This window comes from Silurus meridionalis, chromosome 29 (assembly GCF_014805685.1).
Source record: "Silurus meridionalis isolate SWU-2019-XX chromosome 29, ASM1480568v1, whole genome shotgun sequence".
Classification (NCBI taxonomy): Eukaryota; Metazoa; Chordata; class Actinopteri; order Siluriformes; family Siluridae; genus Silurus; species Silurus meridionalis.
This window is the reverse complement of record NC_060912.1, coordinates 7,738,318-7,748,761: the sequence shown is the minus strand read 5'-3', so window position 1 is coordinate 7,748,761 and position 10,444 is coordinate 7,738,318.

The window sequence follows — 10,444 nt, the reverse complement described above, 5'->3', positions numbered from 1 at the left end:
TATATATTTTATATATTATTATATATATGCAGCCTGGACTACTGTATAGCTTTTGCTCACAAATCAAATTTGAGAATTTCTGAATCACTGTGGTGAAATTCTATATGTTATATATAATGTATATATATACATTCTATGTTCCCTGGTGGTCTAGTGTTTAGGATGCGTCGCCTCATTCGATCCCCGGTCAGGGACCCAATCCCAGCCATTAGGGTTGCACAAACCTTAGTGCCGGTCCCAAGCCTGGATAAATGGGGAGGGTTGTGTTAGGAAGGGCATCCAGCGTAAAAAACATGGGCCAAATCAAACATGCGGATGGTCCGCTGTGGCGACCCCTAATGGGAGAAGCCGAAAGAAAGTTTTTATATATATATACATTCTATATGTTAAATAATTCTGTGTTGTTAAGTAAATCAAAAAGCATGATAACATTACATAAATACAATCATTGCACTAAAAATGAACAACTAGGTCACTAGGTCATAATACAGCTACAGTAGGTTTAAAAAGAAAACAATCCATAGAGAAGTTTCTTATCAGTGTGTGTGTGTGTGTGTGTGTGAGAGACATAGGTAGAGATATCCAGACCACCAAGCTGGCCAGACCAGAGGATTGGATTTTTCTCATACAGTCCTGCTGGCCAAATGCCATTTGCACAGTCATTAGAGTTACAGAGATAAGGTCAGTAAGTAAAAAATGAGAGGCAGAAGGAGAGAGAGAGAGAGAGAGAGAGAGAGAGAGAGAGAGAGAGAAAGAGGAAAAAGAGAAATAAGTCATTTACATACAGACTCTAACACTGCATTTCCATTTAATTCCCTTAATAGTGTTTAAACCTTTACACTCCTGGCTTTATAATTCAGTAACCTGAGTGAAAGTGAGAAGAAAAGCTACAGTATGCAGTTACATGCTGGGGGACCTGGTGGTGCAGGAGGTAGTATTGGTGCCTCACAGCTTCAGGGTACTGGGTTCAATCCTGAGCTCGGGTTACCGTCTGTGCAGTTTCACATATTCTCCATGTCTCAGTGGTCCCCCTCTCCTCACAAAATCCTAGTGGAAGGTGAATTGACTACTCTAAATTGCTCCACAGTGTGTGTGCGCTCCTTCAATGCACCCACGATGCATTTCTGCTTCCAGAAACAATGTGACATTTTTCAATCTTCATCTGCTCAGTCTGTGACCAATGAAGCCTCAGATTCCAGTTTTCGGCTGACATAAGTGGAATCTGTTTTGACCTTCTCAGTTTGTAGCTCGGTTTTGATATGTTGTGCTTTTTGAGATGCTTTTCTGTTCACCATGGTTATTCGAGGGTACTGTAGCCTTTAGCCAACTTAAAATAGTTTTTGACCTTTCCCATCAAAAAAGCATTTCTGCCTGCAGAACTGCCACTTGCTGGATTTGTTTGTTTTTTTACCTCCCTTTTTTTTCAAATTCAACAAATCCTGGGCGATATCTGATTCTGATTTCTGCTCAAACCAGCCACTTCTAGTACTAACAAACATACCAAGGTCAAAGCCACCAAAATCCAATAAAGACACGAACATGAACTAAATCTATTGACGTATGTCTGATGATTATATCTGCATGATTATAAGCGATGCTCCATTGTCACATCGCTCGCTGATTGGATAATTGCATGAATGGGCAGGAGTACAGGTGTCCTAATAAAATGCGAAATCAATGTCCTCTGATGACCCCAAACTGTATATAAGCACTGATTGAAAAATAATGCTTCACATATATTGTTGTTTGTTTAGTCCATTAAAGTGACTAATACTCTCTCTCACTTTCACACAAACACACACACATCTCTGCGCTCACAGCATGAACATGTATTATGTTTTTAGCATAAGCTGGCTGCAGTTACTGTATAAAGGACTGTGCGATGACTAATGTCCAATCTCTATGAGCCAGTCAAATGATGGCAAGTTAATAAGCTCTGGTGCCTCTAATAAATCTAATAAGAGCTTTGGGCCCCACGCAGACATCATGATAACCCTGCTGAGCCGGGAAAATTCAAGCTTAATCTCTCTCTCTGTCTCTCTCTCTCTATCTCTCTCTCTGTCTCTCTCTTTCTCTGTTTTCTCTTTATGCAGAACACAGCACTACTACTCCATGCTTTCATCCTCCATCTCCCTTTCATAAATCATGTGTAGGATTTGGATTGCTGTAATGCAAGCCTGACTAGGAACCTCCCCTTTCCTTTTCTTCTGCATCACTCCGCCGATTTATCAGCTGAACAATTACAGAGGGTCACAGGTGCCGCGGAGAGAAACAATATCTCCTTTCAGAGGCGCAATCACATTTCAGAGTAGTTACATCCAATTGGCGAGGAGGAATGCAGTTTATTGGATAGGAAGGAATCTTACTGCTGTTAGAGATGGGCCTCTTTCATTCACTCTCTCTTTCACATGTTCTCTTCTTCAAATCAGAATTCTTCCGTCACCCATACACACTTTCACTTCGACTCCACGTGTTAGCAGTCGTTTTCCTTTACATCGTCTCGACGCAAAAACAAATAAGATTTATACTTTATAAACTGTATAGCGTAACACAGAAGTCGTACTCAATTTTTCATGAATGCTTCAACATTAGTGCACATGTAACAAAATAACCACAGTATCCACAAGCATCATTTTAGGTCTGATGTAAAAACTTTAGCTTTATATAAGCCAAGGAATTATTACATAAGAAGAAGGAAGTAGTAAGACATAATATCTTGTGCTGTTTTTTGGGGGAGGTGAAAATCTTGGACAAAAGTATTGGGACGCTTGACTTTGGTAAGACCTGCTTTGTTGTATGTTTCAGAGACAGTGTCATTGACAAAAAGACAGGAGATCTAGAAGCTCTTTGCTAGGCAGGAGAAAAAGAGGAAGGCCAAGGAGAAGGTTTATGAATGTGAGGAGGGAAGACATGCAGGTGATTGGTTTGAAAGAGACAGATGAAGAGGACAGGGTGGTATGGTGTCAAATGATCCGCTGTGGCAGACAAAAAAGGAGCAGCCAGAAGAAGAAGAAGAACAAGAAGAACTATATATGTAGCTTTATGTGCAGTGGTCTAAAAAAACCTGGATTCTGGAAATCTTTAATCTTGATATGGGGAAGAAAAGACATGAGGACAAATACATTTGTGATATTTCCAATTGTATTAACTCATTCAAACGATTTAACAGTGATGAACTTTAAGTAAACTAGCCATTTAGTGTCATTATGTAGTAAAGAAATCCCCCGCTTTACCGCGGTTCGAATCTTGCGCCCCCGGTTGGTTTATCATGGAATTGCATTTGCCACATAACTAATGTTATGTGGCAAATGTTTAGCTGATTTTTTAACTTTGTTAGTTTTAAGGAGTTTTATGTTGAAAATATCGAAATGTATTAATAAAAATAGAATTATTAATTATAAAATAAAGTGAAATGTTAATACAGTAGAGTACTGAAAGTAAAGTATGCGGTGATGTGTATTTTTTACTCCGCCTCTTTTTTGATGTCATAGGACACTTCAACCAATAAACAAGCAGAGAATCTACGCATAGGCTACTACAGAACTGTATGCTGTACAGTACATGTACTCACTATTAATGTTATCCAGTGTACTGTATTTCTACGAATTACACAAAATTCATCTCGCTATATTCTAGCAAATGTTTTCTGTTTGTGTTTAAAGTGTGTGGGAGGATGATTCACAGATTTGGAACGTAACCACCGCGATAAATGGGGGATTGCTGTATTTACATTTCTCTCGATTTGTTTGTTGGGCAAGCCTTAAAAATATTCTGATTTAGCGTGCATCAAATCAATTACAGCTGAGCAATTGGGTTTTTTAATTGTTTAATTTTAATTGTTCATACATTTACAGGATATGTTTTGTCCGACATACTTGTATGCCATTTCCTCTTATGGGGGGGAAGAAGTTCTAATTTTCTTCGAAATTCCATGAAATGGGGAAATCTTCAGCTTCCAAAAATATAACGAGGATTATAGACATGTGATATCTAAAAACAATTATCACACAGAGTTGCTTTGTGTGCTTTGGTTTGAATTTTCCACACATCTGCAGTAACATTGAAAACAACACACTCGATCTGTTGAATGTCATTTCAGATTATGCATTTGCAAGGCTAGACATTTGCAAGATAACATAGAATCGCATCACGGCCCATTAAGCAGCAGCCTCGAGTACGGCACCAGAACGTGTGACAGAATGAGAAAAGAGCAAAAGAGAATGGATAGACCATTGTCCTTCTTTCTGAGTGACATCAGGGTCAACGGCAAATGACAGACCTGAATCGGTGTTAGAAATGTCAGAAGCATTAAACAGTGATTTCACATGGGATTTGTACCTGATGGAGGACACAGAGTTGATCTGACACACATCATTCTTTGTGTAGAAACAGAAGAAGGTTCTTGTATATTTTGTTTATGTTTTTTTTTACCTTTGTCAATACATGCAGCAGTCAAATCAAATTAAAACAATGATTTTTCAAAGTTTACACACAAAGACAGCTATTCATGTGAGTCTGGATTCTCTGGTTGCCGCTGAAAACTAAAAACATTATGACTTAAACTTATTTTAGACAATAGCTGGAAGCTGTATAAACCCCAAATTCTGGTATATCTGACACACACACCCACACACACACACACAGACACACACATGCGCGCAAGCATGTATTGACCAATACCAATATCACTACATTTTTTGAAGGTCAAGATGTACATTTTCTATTTTCTGGATTATTTCACAACCGTTCACTTCGGGCTACGCACAATTCCCAAGTACACAACTCCACAACAACCGAGACATGCAAATGGATGCATTTGAATTCACATATTGTATCGAGTTGCAACACTTTTACTTTCGAATAGATTATACACTACATTAAGAAACACATCTCAAAAAATCGAATTCTCCAGCGTGTGCACGAGTACAGTGCTTCGTGTGGAGGCCTTAAACCAACCCATGCAGACCATCGACTTCTCCAGGCGTGAATCTTTTACAACTCGGAATAAATTGGCATCATTCCTGAGGGCCAAAACAAACCAAGAGTCAGAACAGAAACAGCAGGATGTGGGAGCTTCTGGCCATTAATTTTGAATTTTGAAGACATTCAGCACAAAGCAAATGAATCTCTTATAGCCCCCCTTTCTCTCTCTCTCTCTCTCTCTCTCTCTCTCTCTCTTATATACAGATATACACACACACACACACTTCAGTTTCATGTACATGATCTTAACTTATTTACAACAAATACAAAGGCAAAGGAAGTAGCAATATTACTACAGAGGTTTCTGCAATTTCTGGGTCCACATCTTCTCAATTCTCTGGCTGCCTCCTACAAGGTGTGCATGTGTGTGTGTGTGTGTGTGTGTGTGTGTGTGTGTCTGTGAGGTGCCTTGTAATGCTCCAGTTTCAAGTCCATGCTGTGCCCCTGCATTATACCTGGTGTTCCTGGAATCCCCTGCAATCCTGTCCAGGATACAATTGTCGAATGTTTTTCAACAAGATTTTTAATTTGCATCTGTAGAAATGTGTAATTTTTTTTGGCAGTCAAATGTAAAATTTCTCTACATTTTTCTAATCTGTAAGAAGTAATTTTTTTACTTCCTTATATGGGAAAAAGGGACTAGAAGGAATATCAAGGGAATGACTGCTTAAACTGAGGTAATGTAAGAGATCTTGTAATAAACATAATAAAAAGCAAGTAAACAAGAGATTATTTTTCTATTATTTATAATTAATAAATACATATATACATATATATGTGTGTGTTGACTGTTACATAATAACAAAACAGTTAATATAATATAATATAATATAATATAATATAATATAATATAATATAATATAATATAATATAATATAATTTGAGTACATTTTTATATTTTTGCAGGATTTTAATACAGTGATTTAAACTTATTAGTTATTTTTACCATTCTTTTTTGCAAAACAGCTCCAGTTAAATTAGATTGGATGAAGAACATCTGTGAACAGAAATTTTCAAGTCTTGTCAAAGATTCTTAATAGGATTTAGGTCTGGACTTTGACTGGGCCATTCTAACATAAAAATGTGCCTTGATCTCATACATCCTATTGTAGCTTTGGCTGTATGTTAGGATCGTTGTCCTGAAGGTAAACCTCCACCCCAGTCTCAATCTTTTGCAGCCTCAAGTAGGTTTTCCTCCATGATTGCCCTGTATTTAGCTTCATTTATCTTCCCATCAACTCTGACCAGCTTCCCTGTCCCTGCTAAAGAAAAGCATCCCCACAGCATGATGCTGCCACCACCATGTTTCACGGTGGGGATGGTGTGTTTAGGCTGATGTGAAGTGTTAGGTTTCTGCGACATATGGTGTTTTGCATGTAGGCCAAAAATTCAAATTTTGGTCTCATCTGACCACAGCACCTTCTTCCACATGTTTGCTGTGTCGCATACATGGCTTGTGACAAACTGCAAACAGGACTTCTTATTCTTTTTGTAAACAATGGATTTCTTCTTGCCACTCTTCCATAATAGCCAGATTGGTGGAGTGCACGACTAAAAGTTGTCCTGTGGACAGACTCTCCCACCTGAGCTGCGGATCTCTGCAGCTCCTCCAGAGTTACCATCGGCCTTCAAGTTGCTTCTTGGTTCAATGCTCTCATTGCCCGGCCTGTTTAGGTGGACTGCCATGTCTTGGTAGGTTAGCAGTTGTGCCATACTCTTTCCATTTCCAGATGCTCCATGAGATGTTTAAAGCTTGGGATATGTATTTATAACCTACCCTACTTTAAACTTCACCACAACTTTATCCCTGACCTGTCTGGTGTGTTCTTTAGTCTTCATGATGCAGTTTGCTCACTAATGTTCTCTAACAAACCTCTGAGGCCTTCACAGAACAGCTGTAATTATACTGGGAGTCAAGTAAACACAGGTAGACTCTAATTACTAATTAGGTGACTTCTGAAGGCAGTTGATTGCACTGGATTTTATTTAGGGGTATCAGAGTAAATGAGGTTGAATACGTATGCATGCCACACTTTTTTAGATTTTTTTTGTTGTAAAAGACCATGTTTTATTTTCCTTCCACTTTACAAGTATGCGATACTTTGTGTTGGTCTATCACATAAAATTCCCAATTAAATACATCTAAGTTTGTGGTTATAACGCAACAAAATGTGGAAATATTCAAGGTGTATGAATACTTTGCAATGTACTGTAGATACAATGCTAAGCATCTATCTAATGTTTTTATTGTGCTAATAATTGGGCTGTATATTGGGCTGCATATACTGTGCTTGGTGTTTAGGCTAGTGGCAGATGGCCTGGGTTGATGGGACATTCGTCGCTAACTAGTGAACGGAACATGATGTTTAAGCCTGGTTTTAGAATGCTGGCAGAGCTCGGGCCGAGAGCTTTTTCTCAGCATGCAGTCTGTTTGTGTGCGAACAGCAGCTCTGAGTGACGAGCGTGTTGAATAAGTCGCTGGTGGAACGAACCTGTCAGCCTGCACTGCAGAGAGGACGCTGAAAACACCTGGGAGACTTAGCACCATCCACTTGATGACATCGAATCAAATGACATCACAGCTCTGTCTCTGCCTCGGCAGTGGAGACAGAGTCATTAGACACCGATCTCACATAGACACACACACACACACACACACACACACACACACATGTACACACGAGCATGCACACACATAGAATGAGGTGTGAAGGCATGAAAGTAACTTCAATTCGCAGGTCATTCACAAGCTGGATAGGCATATTGATCCAGAGTGGAGCACTTGTGGGCAGAGACAAGGAAAACAGGATAGTGATGGAGCAGAAAAGCACATGGTGAGAAAAAGAGCTAGAAGGATGAATACTTATTTTCTATTGTGTCTCTGATGCATGTTTATATATATATATATATATATATATATATATATATATATATATATATATATATATATATATATACATTTCGAAATAACAGCACATTCGTTTCATTTCATTTATACCACAGCAACTTGCAAGCAATGATACATTTTTATTTATTGAAGAACCATGCTGTTTTTCTGTCTATTGATAGCTATGTAAATTGAAATCTATGTATAATGTTTTTGAACTTCCATTAAAAATGCATTTATCCTCTATAACTTTTTTCTGCAGTTTGTGATGTACCTAGAAAATGAAAGTAACAACTTTACAGAATACTACAAGCATATTTTTCTAAACATTTTAAAAGCATTGGGTTACACCATACAAGTCCCTTTGAAAATTGTAACTAAAGAAATGATTACATGTAGAGAAATTGCATTCATATAAACCCACGATTTGCCTTGTAGCCAGATCTACAAAATAAATCAACACCATTCGATCAATCACAATCAAGAATTCAACAGCGCCTTGGTATAAAGGAAATTACATTCAACACTGTATAAATAAAATAAATATCTGATCTGAAATGCTCTAATAATGGAAGCTCAAGGGCAACTGATTTATTGCATCAATAAAAAATGCAATGAAATTTAGATTTTCCTGAAAATAATTTTCTATTCACACAAGGTCTGCATACCTAAAATTTTACCTTTGAATTTGTAGGAACCTATTGCTGCTTTGATATAGAAAATCCAACAAAAATGTGTAATTGCTCTAGCTTTTTCAGATAGAACTGATATCCAAAACCTGTCTACAAATCTATCATTAAAGCTTTAGCAAAAAAAAATAATCTTTGTCTTATTCCATGACCCTTTTTTGTTAGACTATAAGAGAAGTTGTTTAAATTTTTAAAAATTACGCATACATTACACAATTAAGGTTCACAAAAAGCAACAATAAAAAATAAAAAATAGTATGCAATTATAATCAGATGCAGGTTTTACATTTTCCAGTAGGCAATTATTTATCGTATGAGAAACACAGTTTAATTATCACCTTCACTTGCAAAGGAAAGATTTCTCACCTCGTCTTTGTCAACGCTGGAGATACTACATTTCAAATATGTGTGTTCAGAATTCATTTCGAACTTTCAGGGTAAGGCATCAACAACATTGATGCTGATGTAAGCGCAGATGATGATTTGTTAGATATGTAGGTCATTGATATTGCAACCTGGTCTCACAAAAAAAAAAATAACTAAGAGACAAGCTAAGGATATTTATAGCACTATTACAGAGTCTTTTTGATCTTGTGTAGCCTTTGGGGAGGTTGAAGCTCAGTTATAAAAGCTCTGGGGTACTGAATGGATTTCCCAGGATTTAAATCGCTGTATTGCCAATTTACCATTCTTGGGCCCTTGAGCAAGGCCCTTAACTATCTGTGCTCCAAGGATGTTGTATTATGGCTGACCCTGTGCTCTGACCCCAACTTCCTAACATTGCTGGGATATGTGAAGAAAGAATTTTACTGTGCTGGTATGTACACGTCTTTCTTGTGTTTACTGATAAGTAAAGATTTTCTTAAATATGTATCAAATATTTAACAACTAGTCACACCAATTTTGCCCACATGTGCAAACAAAAAGTCTGTATGCGGTAAAGAGAAGTGAGCTTCAGTGGTCTTTCTCTCTGGTCTTTGATTGAGTGGAAACTGTATTCATTTGGACTAACCTTGGCGTTAACAAAAAACTGTATTGCAATGTGATTGTTTAGAGCAGAGCCAGTGAAAAGAAATCTAACACTGTGTGAGTAGCTGGTGTGTGGTTTAGATATTTCATACATATTTAAGCAAAGCCTTTTGATCGGAAAGTAACTAACAAAACTATTTACACGTTTTATGACTGTATTCCGTTTTTAAGTTGCATACACGATATAGACTTTAACACTATATAATTTGAGGACACCTGACCATAAGATTTTTATGTGCTTTTTGAACAACCCATTCCATGTTTAGTTTGCTGTTTTATTAACCTGCTAATTTCAATTTCCTGAAACAGTAACCTCCACTCTTCTGGGAAAAATGTTCCACAAAATGAAAGGGTTGCTCATGAAGATTTCTGCTCATTTGGCTACATGTGCATTAGTCAGGTACTGATGTAGAGTGAGGCCCAAAGGTGTTCAGTAGGGTTGAGGTTAGAGTGCCACTCCAAACCATGTAAACCATAACTTCATGGAGCTTGATTTGTGCATAGGAATATTGTAATGTTGGAACAGGTTTGGATCTTCTACTTTAAATGCAGGGAAACAACTTTGGGGAAGAACTCCCAATACTTATATTGTATTATACATCCTTTTCTTTGAGACTTCAGTTGAAAAGAATTGAAAAAAAAGAAAAACTGTTGCTAATCTTTGCATCGTTTTGCTAATTCAAATTTTTTAACTGAGAGATAACATTTCAAGTCAAGTCAAGAGTCAAGTCAAGAGGCTTTTATTATCATTTCTACCATACACAGTGGTACACAGTACACATTGAAAATGAGACAACGTTTCTCCAGAACCCTGGTGCTACACTAAACAACATAGAGCTACAACACACATCATAAA